This window comes from Dermacentor silvarum, chromosome 10, assembly GCF_013339745.2.
Source record: "Dermacentor silvarum isolate Dsil-2018 chromosome 10, BIME_Dsil_1.4, whole genome shotgun sequence".
In the NCBI taxonomy this organism is placed as follows: Eukaryota; Metazoa; Arthropoda; class Arachnida; order Ixodida; family Ixodidae; genus Dermacentor; species Dermacentor silvarum.
Window position 1 is genome coordinate 110,505,708 of NC_051163.1, and position 15,487 is coordinate 110,521,194.

The window sequence follows — 15,487 nt, forward strand, 5'->3', positions numbered from 1 at the left end:
ATATAAAAATCTTGTAGACTTAAAGTTGGTCACGACACCTTGCCAACACAGTACGCTTTACGAATATCCGCAGTACATTGCAGATCATTTTGCGCATTCACTTTGGGCTTCCTAAACTTGTTAAGGAGCATTGTTAAGGAGCGAATGACAAACCGAACGATGGCCACGGTGAGTTCATCGCGGTCATTGGCGTGCTTGTCGACCACTGGATCAAGTCTATGCTACTGCACTGGTATGCTCGAACAGGGCAGGCTGGCGGTATGGTATCGCAAGCACAAACGCGCGAACACACACGCACGTACGCACACGCACACACACACGAGCACGCACACGCCAAAGCGCACTTATGCACGAAACGAGGGCATTCCCTCGGGTCATATCCATTCGCGTCAACTTTTGTTCCCCGTGTTTTAGCCAGAACGCTCGCCCAAGCTTCGACCATAGCAGAGTTGTTCTGAAATAAAGCTTGTACACTTTCCAGCGCTCACCGGGAGAACCAAGCTACCGGAGGCACTCCCGTTGTAGCTCCACGCCGGCCCTTGTAATGACGCAACGTTCTCGCCTCACAGCTTCCGGACCTTCAACTACGATTGTGCGGCCCCATCACCTTCTCACATGCAGCCTGTGCGCAGTTTCCGAACCGCTTCGAACTCTGTGTAGTGTCAATGCGTCCTGTGTGGCACGTTGCTCTCGACTGACAATATTTACAGGGAACGCTTTTATTTTGTTTAAGAACTGCAATCGCCCAGAGCCACATCTGTGTTGTGGACTACGGAAGCTGTATGTACTTTATTATTATTTTTTTATATCTGGACAATTCACAGACTGCGTGCATATATATACACACAGGCGGGTAGCGGTGCCAATAGGGTGCCCGAATTTTTATGCAGTGTGATGTTTGAGTGGAAAACTGTACGTGGAAAACTGTACTCCATGATACGTGGAGCAGTTCCATCGAGTCCTGCGCATACGTGTTTTCCGTGACGCTGCACTTGAAATACACACGGACGACTATGTTTGCACCATACAACCGCCGTTTACGCAGATATTGCACAGCAAAGGCTGGAATGGAACTCGATTTTGTTGATATGTAAGGTCATTTACATACGCTATCAGAAATGCCTGTTAAGTGTATCTTTTCCTTCATTATGGAGTGAGTAAAATTTGTTTATCAAGCGTATGTTGGGAGGGGGGGGGGGTGCGCTGATTGTCTTTTATACAGCTGCAGAAATCGCCTTCAGTGTACTGCGGGTCGCTCGGGATGCGCCGGCGTTATTTGTGGGTTATTTTGCGGTGATATGACGGGATTGCAGACGAACTTGTTGGAGGTTGCAACTACAGCTTATTTTTAATTAATTTATTTAAAATTCTGCTTTATGGTGTTGAAGAGAGGAGTAAGACATTATACAATGTTAGATACAGCAGTCTGAAAAGACGAATCATCCGGATTGCTGGCGACCAAGGTGGGGAGGTGGTTCCATTCGGATGCTGTCTTGGGCAGCAATAAATTGAAGAAAAGGTTTGTACGGCAACTTGGTACTTCTAATCTTTACGTTGTGGTCGATTCGAGGTGAAATGTAAGGGGGTGATATAAAAAGGTAATTTCCTGATTCTGGGTTAGTATAGTAAATTTTATGAAAGAGTGATAACCGGGCGTGTTTCTTGCTTGATGATAGGCCTGGCAGATGAAGACTAGTTTTGGTGGCAGATATACTGACACTGCGGGAATAATTGCACAGAATGAAACATGCAGACCGGTACTGAATAGCTTCCAGTAAGTATGCCAGCTGTGCTGTAGAGGGATCCCAAAATATTAATAAATATTGAATAGTGAATACGCGGACCTAGACAGCCTCTTTCGAAGGCTCAAAGAGGACGTTAGCACCGCGACGAGGGTCGTCCAAACCGAACTGAACGTGGAAAGGATGGACGCGAGATTGGCACACCTATTAGAGGCAAAGAATTCCATCACGGCCAGGTGGAAAACGCAAAGACTTAATCGCAGACTGCGAAAGAAAATAGCTGCACTAAACAGGGAAATCGAAGCGCACTCGATCAAGCTTTCCAAGCAACAGTGGAACGAGGTGTGCGCGTCGGTAGACGGACAGATAAGAGCCGGAGGCAAATGGAACCTCCTAAAGAAACTGTTAGACGACAGGCAGTTCAAAGGTAATCAGAGATTGGCAATCGATATGATTTTACACAAGGAAAAGGAGCAGGGCAAAACGGAGAGCGAGCTCCTAAAGGAGCTGGCGGAGACGTATTTGCCACTGAGCCCGCCGGGCGACGGCGACTATCCACAATACGCTGGCGCAGAGGTCGAAGAACTCGACGCGCCCTTCACGGAATCAGAAATTTGGGATGCCTTACAAAGCCTCAACGGACGCTCGGCGACGGGCCCGGACGACGTCTCGAACAAACTGTTGAGAAACCTAGACGGAAAGTCGGTCGAGAAGCTCACTGAAGAAATCAACAGAGCGTGGGAAACGGGACGAGTACCCGAGGTCTGGAAAGAGGCCTCGGTCATACTAATACCGAAACCCGGTAAACCACTTGCGCCGGAGAACATGCGGCCGATATCGCTAACCTCGTGCGTGGGCAAGACAGCGGAACATGCCATACATAACCGAGTATCGCGGTACATAGAGAGAGAGGGCCTCTTCCCACACAACATGGTGGGCTTCAGACCGGGCCTCTCCACACAGGCCGTAATGCTACTACTCAAGAAGCATATAATCGACGGCATGACCAGAGACACCAGGGGCATAATGGCCCTGGACCTAACGAAAGCGTTCGACACGATAAAGCACAGATTTCTACTGGAAACGATCTCGGTGATGGGGCTCGGCCGGAAATTCCACTCTTACATAAGCTCCTTCCTCAGAGACAGGAAGGCCACGATCAAAATAGGACAGGCCACGTCCGATTGGTACACGCTGGGTGCGAAAGGCACCCCCCAAGGGGCGGTGCTCTCCCCACTATTATTTAATTTAGCAATGAAAGGGCTCTCGGACCGGCTGACGAGAGTGACCAATGTCAATCACGCCCTGTACGCAGACGACATTACGGTGTGGTGCACGGGAGGGTCCGACGCAGATGTCGAGCGGGCTCTCCAAGAGGCGCTGGACACAACGAAAGAGTACCTGATGGAAACGGGACTCCGCCTGTCATCCAGCAAATCGGAACTGTTGTTGTACAGGCCCTCGAAACAGGGCATGAGGAATTTGACGCCGATCGATCAAATCCCAATCAAATTACATACGACCGACGGCCAGCCGATCCCCAGAGTGGACACTATAAGGATCGAATCCCGGCCGCGGCGGCCGCATTTCGATGGAGGCGAAATGCAAAAACGCCCGTGTGCTTGCGTTGTAGTGCACGTTAAAGAACCCCAGGTGGTCAAAATTAATCCGGAGTCCTCCACTACGGCGTGCCTCATAATCAGAACTGGTTTTGGCACGTAAAACACCAGAAAGAAGAAGTAAGAATCCTGGGGCTGCTAATTGAGGCTAAAGGCGGTAACACGCAAACCGTCATGAAACTACCGTCCAAAACGGAGAACATGCTCCGGCTGATCCTCAGGGTGACCAACCGCAGGGGAGGTCTCAGCGAGAGCAGTCTCATCAGACTTTACCACGCCTTCTTCATGAGCCACGTAAATTACGTAGCCTCGGCGCTAAAATGGACCAAGAGGGACGCGGCCAAGATAGAGACACTGATGCGCAAGAGTATCAAAAGGGTGCTAGGTCTTCCGATTACTACAAGCACAGAGCGGCTGGATCAGTTAGGGGTCCACAACTCGCTAGCAGAAATCATTGAAGCACAGACCAAGGCACCGGTCGTGCGGCTGTCGACCACCAGGGCCGGCAGACGCATCCTAGAAGAAGCAAGCATAAATGCACAGGCAGAGTGCAACGCACGCAAGGTCGCGCTCAGCGCGTCGGTCAGGGGCACTTTCAAGGTTGAACCGCTTCCGAGAAACGTCCACCCGCAATTCAACGAGGGGCGCCGAAAGGCGAGGGCCCGAGCACTACTGAATTCGACCGCCAACTGCCCGGGACTGGCGGCATTTGTAGACGCGGCCCAGTATGGGCGCAGCGACCGGTACGCAGCCGTCTCGATATGCTGGGATGGGACGATCATTAACGCGGCATCGGTCAAGGGGGTAACGTCCGAAGTGGCCGAACAGGTGGCAATAGCCATGGCAATGAGGACCCCGAACGTCCTTACGTGTTCACAGATTCGCGATCGGTGGCCAGAGCATTCGCCTCGGGCTCCATATCGCGGGAAGCGGCGGCCGTCCTCGGCAACGAGGGAGCCGCGGGTCATCACATCGTCAAATGGTTTCCGGCCCACATGGGGGCCGACGTGCACCCCGACTTTCCCAACGCCAACGAGCTGGCGCACGACCGCGCGCGAGGACTCACGTACCGCGGCGATCGTGGCGAGCGAAGTGGCGTCGAGGGAGGGGAGCACCGAGACCCGCTGCTCACCTTCAACGAAATAACAACGCACTATCAGCTGTCGAGGAGGGCCTTCCCGCTCCCCCACGCTAAACTCAATAGACCACAGTCATCGATATTCAGAATGCTTCAGACAGGGTCGTTCCCCTCGAGAGGCAGACTGAGCCTTTATTCACCAGAGGTAGAGCCGCAATGTCCGGATTGTGGCGAATCATACTGCTCGCTAGCGCACATGCTCTGGCAATGCTCCGCGTTAAGCGGCACCATGTTCTGTAAAGAAGAAGACTGGGAGGACGCCCTGCAAAGCGACGACCACCAGACCCAGCTCCGGGCTGTCCAGAGGGCTCACGAAAGGGCGGAGGCTCACGGGCTTCCCGTCCCAACGTGGGTGCGGCCCGCGACGCCTGCCGACCACTAAACAAAGAGTGGGTGGGGAGGGGTTCCTCAGGACTCAATAAAGTTATTTCCTCCTCCTATTGAATAGCTTATTTCTAAACAACACCACCCAGCATAAACAGATGATGATTAGAAACCAAAAGGAAATATAATAAAAACCAACACCGCCAAAGTAACGTGATATAATGTTCAAGTGTACACTTTATTAGGGTGTTTATTAGACGGCACTTAAAGCAGCACAAGAGCGACAGTCCAAAAAGCGCAGCACGGACTCTCAGCACGAGCGGCGCTCGAGAGCCGAAGAAAACGACCCACTAGAAGGCGCTGGAGCGGACGACCCACTTCAAGGCGCTGGAGCGGACGACCCACTTCAGAGTTCCAACGCTTCGCTACAACTTGAACGCGTATGAATGCGACGCGCATTCGAAATGAGCACCTGTGTTGAAAGCTGAAAGTGCAATGCGATCAGTAAAAGGACTGCTACACGGATTCGTAATCGTGATAATACCATCGGTGGTGTACAATGCCATACTTGTATACTTCAATTATCATATGTTGGTGCTCTGCGTGGGCCAATTTGAAAGAAACTACATTGGGAGACAGGTCAGCTCGAAAGGCGGTGTACCGCAATAAAGCAATTTCGAATCGTATTTTCCCATTTACTCTGCAGCCTTTCATTTTCTGTTTGTGTCTTTCTTTAAGCATTGTTGTGGGCGGTAATCTCAGCTCCAGGTTCTGCCCGATAAGCCGCCAATGCCACTGGCAAGTCAGTTGTGGTACTGCGCTGGCATGAATAATATTTTGTATTCGCGAAATAGGTTGTCAATGGTTGCATTTGCAATGGAATCGCTCTACAAGAACGCGTCTCTGCTAACAATTCTAAATGCTTTAACCAAACAAGTGCAATCGAAAGCAATGGACGATGTCCACCATTCTGTAAGCGGGTTACCTTCCCCCGTCTCCTTCCGGCCTTCATTTCCGTGCTCCAACGAAAACGGCCACGTTCCTCCTTGTGGAACTGTTAATTCTGAGTCAGGTTTTGAGCGTTTGAATGGGGCATGGAGTGCAATGCGGTAGAAACCATATCATCAGCCCAGGTTTTGACACAATTTACGGTACACGTTCGAAGTCTTTCATCTTGGATAGGTCACGTGAAGTGTGTGAAAAAGCGCACTTGCAGGCTTTACGTATCATCTGAGGTGAAGAAGTATAAAAAGGCAAATCACAGACATTGTTACGCAAATCTTTACTATCGCCAAATTTGAAGGGCAGATAGATTGATCATAGGCGTCGCAATCTGTTAACTAAGGAAATCCTAGAATCAAGAGAGGGCCGTTGCTCGGGATTGTCATGTGTTAGCTTGACCTCATTGGTTGGTACTGACCAGCAGAAGGTCACGGTATCTGTGCAGCAATAGCGTGGTATAAGGGTTATTTTCTTGCGCTTTTCCTTGCTTCTTAAAGGTTATTTCGAAATAAACACGTTGGAAGTGCAGGACTGCGTAAGTCACCATCTCCAAAGACCCGACCACAGCGCAGGAGGGTCGGACCCTCCTGAGCTTAGCCGTGCGTGGCTTAGCAGTGTTTGGGGAAAAGGAGATCCTAGTGGTTGAGCAGACGGTGAGTGCTTAGACGTATAGAGCCCCTTGGCAGAGGCCGCACATCACGCCGCAGCATCTTCATGTAGACGGCCCCTGAAGCCTGAACTGACCAGATGAAATTTTTCTGTGCCCCCCTCCAATCTTCGACCTTCTCTCTTACTTTCACTCTCTCCGGTTTTCACTCTCTCTGACCACGTGAGCCAGTTGGACGCAGTTTCACTGGCAACCACCTCGCTCAACACGCATGACAACGAGGAATGTCCACGATGGTATGGCCACGACGACATGACGACGACTGTATGACCACAATGTAGTGATGCCAATGGCATGATGGCGACTTAATGACGAAGACTATGTGACGACGATGACAAGGCGTCCATTGGATGACGACGCTGGAATGGTGCGAAGGGATGACGTCCATGCCGTGACGACAAAGTGATGGCGATGCTGGAATGGTGCCGGTGGTAGGACGACGACTGTGTGATTCAGTTCGCACTATATCCAGTGCTTGTTTGGACTATGTCCGGTACCAGTCAGTCGTCCAAGACTGGCCAGGAGCCAGTAGGAATTACAATGGTACGACGACCACGGCGTGATGGCGACGAAGGAAATATTACAACGGCACGACGGCGACTCTGTGATGGCGACGCAGTGACGACGTCGGCTTGACGACGACTTCGCGTTAGTGTTGGAGCTCACGCCGGCGCTTCCGTGCATCACTTGTCGCTGTGGGCCGCCTCGATTCGCACTATATATCCTGCGTTTGCACCATGTCTGGTACCAACCAATCATCTGAGGCTGTAGCTAGGTGCCATCAGAGATGATAATGAAATTTGCGGATCCCACGCACTTCACAATCAGTTTAATTAAGCAAAGGTTTCATCGGTGTTTATGAAGAACGCGGTCCCTGCTTAGCGATCATTTAGTAAGTATATAGAGACCGCACGACCCAGTTGGACACAGTTTCATTGGCAACCGCCTCGCTCGTGTCGCTCGATCATGCACATGCCACGCATAACGACGATGGAACAACCGCGAGGACTTGAAGATGAATGTTTGACAAAGAAGCAACGACAACGATGGAAGAGCGGGGGCAGCATGACGACAATGACGTCGCAGTAGGCAGTGTCATTTAGGACTCCATTCATCCAAGTACCTCCTTCATTGGTTACAGACCTATGGGACGCATTCAGTGCAGTGTACTCACATTGCTTGAAGTCCAAGTCGCAGGTGCACTCAGAAAGGCATGTGGCCAACGTACTAGTCGTCGTCATGTCTTGGGTCTTGGTACTCGTTTCCCGTGCCTTGTAACATAACTCAACATATTTAGATAAATAGAGAGTAAGCCGGTTGTCGTGGAATGCAGGGTCACAGCTTAGTTTGTGTGCGTTCCCTGTAGTGTGAACTGACTTACAGGAAACATACAAATACACGCATTGAGGTAATTTCTACACTGAGGACAAGTGGTCACCATACGAGAAGCTGTTTCAAGCAGCATGGGGCAATATCGTCTTCAAATTAGCTCATTGTAAGTTAATTAATAAATAATTAACTTATTTATGACACGAAATTTTAAGGTAGAGAATAGAGGCTTCAAGAGTAGTGCTTGTCATTTTCCAACCAGAGCTAGCCAGCTTAGCAATAAAAGGAAAAGTAAAACGAAGCGCAACGTAGCAGGAGGGAAATGCATTTCGATCTTTACTGATGTTTCATGCTCTTGTAGCTGTTTACATATCAAGGCATCTGAATCACTTACTGACAGCTTTCCGTCATTTCTAAACATAAAGAAGAGCACTAGCACATGGAAGGCCACAGCAGCTTGCTGCAATAAGAGCGTGAACTTTCCCCCTACGTGCATGCCTGAAAAATAAAAAAAGCTGACCTGTAAACTCAATCATTTTCAACATAATATCGCATTATAAATCCAACCGTTCGCAGTGATTACGTGTGTGTGGTGTGAATAATTGCCTTGTTGTGTATTGAGAACTGAGTGCTTAGAAATTTAGAAAAGGTAGCGCAATAAATAAAGTGACAGAGACGTCGCTAGCCCCAAGCCCGAAGATCAAACAAACCTTGTACCCTTGTAGCACTCAATTCATGGTCCATTCCCCACAGTGGGTTGCGCCAAGTTATTGAGGAAAAAAAATTTCCACGGTGGCCTAGTTGCTATGGTGGTGCGCTGATAAGCACGAGGTCGCGGGATCAAATCCCGGCCGCATTTCGATGGGGGCGAAAGGCAATAACGCCATGTGTGCCGTGCGTCGGGTGGTGCACGTTAAAGAACCCCAGGTGGTCAAAATTATTCTGGAGTTCCCCACTACGACGTGCCTCATATTCAGATCGTGGTTTTGGCACATAATACCCCAGAAATTATTTTTAAAAATTCATGTAACAACCATAATTCCCATGGAAGCTGAACGATCGCAGCGCCGTAGTTCCTTCTAGTAAGTTTTATAGCAAATTCTTTGAACTTAAGTACCTACAATTCACAGTCCCACTGGCCACCCATGTCTGAATGGTAGCGAGAAAACGTACACGAGACGAAATAAAGACACACAGCGTCCAGACAAAACGCTGTTGGAGTAACAGAAAGGATGCCAATGGAAGGAAAGCACAGTCGAGGACGGCCAATAACTATGTTGTGTGACGCACTCAGTGAGTCGGCAAGGATATGACGGTGCGAACTGATGTAACACAAGGGTGATTGAAAATTGCTGAGAGAAGCCTTCGTCGAGCTTTGGGAGAGAGCCTTGGCCAGCTCCGACCTCGAAGATCAGCAACGGCTGATTGCGAGGGCCCAGACGCAGCCCGAGCTCAAGGCATTCTGGAATGAGGACGCCTCTCCAAAGCTGCATTTAGACATTAAAGATGTTTATTCTCTCTCTCTCTCGAGCAGGTGACATAAGGTATGCCGCTGGTGATTATGATGATGATTGTGCCGAAATAGCTATGTTGCAACTGTAAGTGCAGCATTGTGCCATGTTGCGGTATGCTTGTAAATGCAGTGGCGATATAGTCTTTCATTGAAACCGAGGCAGTGTTGCACCCGCCACAACAAGTTCGAGCCTCGTGTGGTCAGCACCAGACTGCGCTCAAGGGTGTGGCCTTCGCTACGTTCAGCAGTTAACTAAAACTGGATAGTCTGGCGCAGTCACGTGAAACCTCTCGCCCTGCTGAGGGCCGTTTTTGAAGAAGAAGAAGAAGCACAGGCGTTTCGAGGTAGTGTTATTCCGCAGTGTCGACAGCTGCCGAGGAACGAGTAGTAGACATGGCCCGCCAACGAGAGACGTGGTCCCAGAAGGCGCATCAGTACGCGGCCTTCGCCGCCATCACGATGAGTCTACGCAACCAGCTGTGGTGTCCGCTCCTTATGCTGCGGTACGGGCTCGGTGAGTCTGTCTGTTGCGCAAGCTGTACTCCAGATACTGTATATGGGTTGCATAAAGTACTACGAGTTGCCGGAAAGTAGGTGACGGCTGGGGTGGGCACATCGTCAGTCCTTTCCTTGGGCCAAACAATGTTCCTTGCATTTTTGACAGCGTCTTAGCAGTATACCATGTTCGGCGTGTTGGTGTGAGCTTTTCGAGGTACTGTGACACAAGATTTCTGCCGCCGCGTCGTTTTCTTTCCTTGTGTTTTCTTCCCGTGCTCCACAGTGCCTTGAATTTCTTTAATGGCTGCCCATAAAAGCACTGAAGCCTTTGGTCTACGGCGTGCTGCGGATGGGCCACTTTCCCACTCATGTTATCTAGGAAAGCAAGAACAACTCTCGTAGTGCGATACTGCCGCTTCCATCACCATAAATTCGTCCCACAGAAAGTGGTTAGTAATATACATGGTAGGTGTCACAGTAAACACTACGAACAACGCGAATGAAATTGGGTAGTCTTCGGAAATGCTTATTCTGATTGAAAATTGCCGCTGGTAGCATTGAAACACACACTGACTAATTTTGCTTCACGAGACCGAAGTTGCGCAGACCCCGTCGCAGAAGTGCGACACGTGATACAATGTTAAAGTTTCTGAAATGCAGCGCCCCCAAGCAGCGCTGCATTTTTTGTGTTGCTGCTGTGCCATGCCTAGCGGGCAAGTGATAAGTGGCCGCGATGGTCGGCGCTCAGAACAATAAAACATGTGAGTTCGTTAAGACTAGGCGAGCTTGGCCTGTTTCTTCAGTGGTTGCGCTTCGCGGGCCAAACATGGGGTGCCATAACGTAACATGAATCCAATGTGTTTTGATTCCAAACTCCTGACGTCAAATTTACGTAACCACCGACGCAAACATCGGGCGGTGACCCGCAGCGTTGTCTGAACAACCCAATCAAACACTCTCCTCGTTTATAGGAGGTCACCTTTGTTCGCTTTCAAAATAAATAACTTGGTCTACACTCAGCGGTTTTTGTTATCTAATTGGCTGACAAGAGGCCAGGAGCCCGCTTTAGTGGAGAGGGTTTTGATGGGGCCGAGCCAGCACAGTGAAAATAGATAACCGCATGAAGAGGGTTGTGCCGGCTTCTCCGACTGGTCCGCTTCGCCTTACTTAATTAGCTTGCGGTGGCTGGTGGAAAATCACGGCGGCGTGCAACGGAAGGATAAGAATGCCGCTAAAACAGATCCTCAGCAAAGAAGAATTGGCAGAGCGATGTCGTATGCATGCCGAAAGGGCTCGATAACGTTTTACTGCCACGCAAAAAGGTTTATCATGCGCAAATAAATACATGCTGACCGGCAGATGCGTGTAGCGAGGGCCTGAGTGATCGGCGGGCAGCCATCTTCTATTCCTTTCGGAACGGGGCAGTCTGTGGCTATTCAGAAAAATGTTCAGTTTTGTTCAGCATAATAATGCACTTTTTTTCGCGTACACGTCACTTTGACGTGGTGAGTTTTCGCTGTTTTGTGAGGTCGTGTGACAGACAGGCGAAGTGAGCGTAGCCAGAAAACATTGGACCAATAGCAGAGGGCTAATGGTGAAAAGGCGTTGAATCAGGAATGACTATTTGTCTTTAGTGCGGTTTAATTATGCATAATCAGTGTGTACACGTTATATCATATGGGGAGCTATCGCGGTTTTCGTGACGTCGCGTGACAGACAGGCGAAGTTGGGAGTGGCCCGAAAATGTTTTGACCAAGCGTGGAGGCTGATTGCAGAAATTGGAATCAGAACAGTTTGGAATCATTATACGTTATAGCAACCATGGCTCACATTCACTGAGCCATACGCAATTGCATCAACTGGTGACAAGGTGAATAATTCCAAGTGAGTATTCGTTCCTGCACGGCTCGTCCACCCGTTCAACATGCCAAATTTTGGCAGTCTCGAGCCATTCGAGGGTGGAGGAAACGACTGGCCCTGCTATGTGGACCGACTAGAAGCATTTTTTGGGGCGAACGATATAGCCGAAGACAAGCAAACGCCCGTATTTATCAGTTGTTGCGGGCAGACGACGTATGCGTTACTTCGCAATTTGGTAAAATCCGACAAGCCGAGAGACAAAACGCTCGAACAGATTCTTTTGGTGCTTGGAAACTACTATTGCCCGAAGCCATCTGCAGTCGTGCAGCGTTTCCATTTCAACTCCCAAGTTCGCGTGGAAGGCGAATCTATCAGCGGGTTCATTGTAGCGCTGAAAAGCCTCTCCGAGCATTGCAACTTCGGCGCCGAACTAGAAAATATAATACGCGACCGTATGGTGTGTGGTGTGAACAACGCAGACATTCAAACTAGATTGCTGGAAAAAGCGGACCTCCCTTGCCAGGATGCCATGCAGATAGCCCTAGCAATGGAAGCAGCAAAAAAGGATGCCGGGGAAATTGCGCAAGCTAACCATAACGCACCTTTTCGACTTACCCCGTCTCGTCAGGCTCCGTGGCCGACACCTTATATCGCTGCGGGGGTGGACACCTTGCATCCTAATGCAAGTATGTGAAGACCATCCGCAGTTACTGCCACAAATGGGGTCGTCTGGCGAAAGTTTGCAACACGAAACGAAAGGACAGCCAAGCCCAAAGCAGCAGTCCTCACAAGCAGCGTTCATCCACTGCACAAAAATTCGCAGTCGTCAAGCAACCGCCTTCGCGTGCACACTGTAAAAGATGAAGATGCCGCTACAGCTTCGCCTTCAGAAGTCTACGACATGTGGCAAATTAACTACGCCAAACCGCCTCCGCCTTTCACCGTCACCGTTGATATTTGCGGCAAGCCGCTCCGCATGAAAGTGGGCACGGGGGCAAGCGTATACGTCATTGTAAAGTCGCGACTTCTACAGTTTCTGCTTTCGGTTAATGTGCAGTGTCAGAAGTGTTTCTGTGAAGCTATTCCGGGGAACTGAAAAAAAGTTGAAGGCAAGGCTGATATCCTTGTGAAGTTTCATGGCAAGGAGGCGGATGTACCCATTTTTCTGACCGGAGACAGCTCACCCGCTCTACTAGGGCGCAACTGGATACGCGAGCTGGGCATCGGCCTCTCCAATGTTGAAGTAAATATGCTTGCACTTTCTGACATCAAACACCTAGTCCAAGACTTCGCACAGGTGTTCGAAGAAGGTCTTGGTACGTTCAAAGGTGCTAAAGCGTCATTACATACTCCTTCAGATGCCCCACCCCGGTTGAAGCGACGCCTTCTGCCATATGCATTGGGAGATGGAGTCACACAAGAAATACAGCGATTAAGAAGAGATTCCGTCCTTGCTCCAGTGAAACCATCAAGGTGGGCTGCACCTATTGTTCCTGTGGTAAAAAAGGATGGGCGCATCAGAATCTGTGGAGATTTTAGTGTCACCATCAACCCCGTAGCAACAGCGGACAAATATCAAATTCCAAGGATTGAGGACCTGTGGGCTGTCCTTGCAGGGGGTGAGAAATTCACCAAATTGGATTTGCGCGACGCATATCAGCAAGTGGTTCTTCATGAGGCCTCCAGAGAGTATGTCACAATTTTTACACACATGGGGTTGTTTCAGTAAATCCGCTTGTATTTTGGAGTGTCATCAGCTCCCGATATAGTTCAACGAGAGATGGAGAACTTGCTGAGAGGACTACGACATGTGGCCGTCTATTTCGAGAACATTCTTTTCACAGGTGCTAGTGACACTGAGCATTTCAACAACCTTCGTGCTGTGCTTCGCAAGCTTTAAGAATCTGGCCTCAAAGTGAAACTCGAAAAGTGTCATTTCTTCGTGCCACAAGTGGAGTATCTTAGGCACATCAGCAAGGAAGGCCTTTCTCCGAACGTCGAAAAGGTGGCTGCCATTCTGTATTCCCCTATGCCAAAAGACGTAAAAAAAACTTCAGAGTTTCTTGGGACTTGTCAATTTTTATCGGCGTTTTTTGACTAATCTTTCTGCACTTATTTCTCCCCTGCACTCTCGTCTTTGTGATGGAAAGAAATGGGAGCGGGGGCAGGACCAGCAAGATGCATTCACAGACTGCAAGCATCTGGTGACCTCAGCTCCAGTTCTCGTGCATTTCCGCCCTGACAGGCCTGTGTGTCTCAGCTGTGACGCATCACCTTATGGCATAGGTGCAGTTCTCGCGCACAAAATATGCTGATGGCCGAGAACATCGCATTGCCTTTGGCTCACGGAGCTTGTCAAGAGCAGAAAGAATTCACAGTCAACTTGACAGGGAGGTCCTGGCACTCGTGTTTGGTGTAGATCGGTTCCACCAGTACTTGTGGGGCATATCGTTTGAAGTATACACTGACCACAAGCCACTTCTCGGACTGCTGGGTGCCAACAAGCCTGTCCCTGTGCAAGAATCACCAAGATTGGTCAGGTGGGCTCTCAAGCTATCCGCGTACAAGTGCGCACTTGTATACAAGCTTGGAAGAGAGCGTTGCCATGCTGAAGCTCTTAGCAGACTGCCACTACCTATCGACAGCACCGCACTGCCTGTCCCTGCCGAGATTTTCATGCTTGAGGAGGCCTATCCACGACTTCTTTTACCTGGTGTGGTGGCACGAGCCACCAGGAACGATTCAGTTCTGGGTCACGTTGTTCGGTCTGTGTTGAAAGGAGAGAGCCTCCCAGCTGGGCCAGAGTGGAACCCTTTCAACACAAGAATATCAGAACTCAGTCTCCATGAAGGTTGCCTACTTGGGGGTGAAGAGTCGTGGTTCCAAAATCACTGCAGGCCCAAGTACTTGGAGTACTTGATGCCAGTCACCCTGGTATTGAAAAAATGCAAAATGATTGCCAGGAGCCATGTCTGGTGGCCTGGCATAGACAATGACATTGCCAACAGTGTGAAGAGCTGCGCTACGTGTCAGGCTCAACAATGGGCTGCGCAGCCAGTCCAACAGATGCCATGGCCGTTTCCGCACCGACCCTGATCACGGCTTCACATTGATATTGGGGGACCATTTCTAGGACACGCGTTCTTAGTCCTCGTGGATGCTTTCTCGAAGTGGATAGAAGTTTTCCCTGTGTCATCCACATCTGCAGAAGCTACCATTTCTGCCCTGAGAATTGCATTCGCTCAGCACGTTTTCCTGACGTAAGAGTTTGTGACAATGATCCTGCGTTTACCAGTGCACAGTACCTTGAGTTCTTAACTCGAAAGGGGATACGCCGCAAGCTTGTACCACCGTATCACCCCGCCTCTAATGATGCAGCAGAACGAGTGGTACAGACCGTAATGAACCAACTTATGAAGTCTAACTCTAGCAACTTCAAAACACAGATTTACAGGTTCTCAATTCATTATCGGACAACCCCACATAAAGTAACTGGTCGGCCACCATGTGAGCTGCTAATGGGGAGAGTGTTCAAGTTGGATGCCCTGTGACCTAGCCTACAAGCATCGGTGCTCTTAAAACAACTGAAACAGAAGTTGAATGCTGACAGAGGGTCACGGCAGGCTCCATTAATCTAACCAGGAGATAAAGTGTATGTGAGAAATTTCCGCACAGGTGCACCATGGGTACATGGGCCAGTGTTTTGGATGTCAATCCACCGTCGGCCCATGTCCTTTGTCAAGACGGTTCGACATGGAGCCGACACAATGACCACTTGCGCCTTGCTGAGACAAC